The 1500-nt window shown below is 39.7% G+C and overlaps 1 non-coding gene across 1 annotated transcript; it reads right to left on the reverse strand.

Annotated features, from left to right (window-relative positions):
• Nucleotides 1-650: 650 nt before the first annotated feature.
• LOC128282207 (small nucleolar RNA R71) lies at nucleotides 651-757 on the reverse strand. Its single transcript, XR_008272426.1, has one exon. It is a non-coding gene; the product is annotated as a small nucleolar RNA R71 (small nucleolar RNA).
• Between the last annotated feature and the right edge of the window lie 743 nt (nucleotides 758-1500).

Below are 1500 nucleotides of genomic sequence, written 5' to 3' on the forward strand. Positions count from 1 at the left end.
TAACCAAGTGTGGCAATGGTTGTGGGCATGTCTAGGATTGGATCCATTAGAAGAGCTTGGTACTTAAGCGACCTTCATGGCTCACCTCCTCTGTTATTTAATACCTACCGGTGCCCGGCTCCCATTCACTTTGTTAGCTTAACAAAAGTCAGTTTTTAAAGCACTAAAATGAAACATGGGTTTTAACTTCAATGTGGCACATCGATTCAGCCATAACGTCTGAAATTTGGGTTTGGTGTTACTGAGCTACCTCTGCAATTTCGGTTAATCAAAATCTCGCTCTCACGACTATGTATGATTATGCTAAACCTTCTTTAACAGAATGTAATCTAGCACGCTTAGACTGCTTTGTAGCTGCAAATACTTTTGAATTAAAACCTAACACTATTCAGATGATACAGTAACTTGTTCAGTTTGATGGTTTGCAAGATGAAGATCCCAATGCTCACTTAGCAAACTTTTTGGAATTTTGCGATACATTTAAAATCAATGGAGTTTCTGATGATGCCATTCGTCTTCGGTTATTCCCTTTTTCATTAAGGAACAAAGCTAAATAGTGGTTAAACTTGTTCCCATGAGGGTCAATTACTACTTGGGAACAAATGACCGAAAAAAATTTTCTAAAATATTTTCCGCCGGCTAAAACGACTAACTTACATAATGATATCTCTTCTTTTGTGCAGATGGATTTAGAAACACACTATGATGCATGGGAGAGAAACAAATACCTTTTGAGAAGATGCCCCCACCATGGGTTACCGCTTTGGCTCCAATTACAAACATTTCACAATGGTCTGAACACTTCGACTCGGTAAATGGTTAATGCAGCTACTAGCGGAACCATCAACAATAAAACACCGAAAGATGCCTATGAGTTTATAGAGGAGATGTCACTGAATAACTATCAGTGGCAAGTCATGAGGACAAAGCCAAAGAAAATAGCCGGCGTTTATAACATCGATTCAGTCACAATGCTCTCCAATCAGGTAGAACTCTTAAATAAAAAGATTGATGGTTTTCTTAATTCTTCATAGGTTCACCCAGTAATGCAGTGCGAAGCAAGTGGAGGTGGAAAAAACCATTCGGAATATCACCCTTATGGCCACAACATGGATAATGAGCAATTAAACTACATGGGTAATAATCCTCGACCTCAAAACAATCCATATAGTAACACTTACAATGCAGGTTGGAGGAACCACCCCAACTTCTCGTGGAGCAGTCAAGGAAATCAAAGACCACAACCACCCTATCAATAGGAAAGGAAGCCGAACCTTGAAGAGATGCCCTCGAAGTTTATTTTGGTGTCAGAAACTCGTTTCCAGAACACCGAGACAACACTTAAAAATCAAAAAGCGTCAATCCAAGGGCTCGAAATTCAGATAGGCCAACTTTCTAAACTAATCTCCGAACGACCACAAGGTAGTTTGCCAAGTAATACCGAACCTAACCCAAGGGAACAGCTCAACGCAATTAATATTCAAGATGACGAAAGAGTCC

The sequence above is a fragment of the Gossypium arboreum genome, chromosome 1, assembly GCF_025698485.1.
Source record: "Gossypium arboreum isolate Shixiya-1 chromosome 1, ASM2569848v2, whole genome shotgun sequence".
Taxonomy (NCBI): Eukaryota; Viridiplantae; Streptophyta; class Magnoliopsida; order Malvales; family Malvaceae; genus Gossypium; species Gossypium arboreum.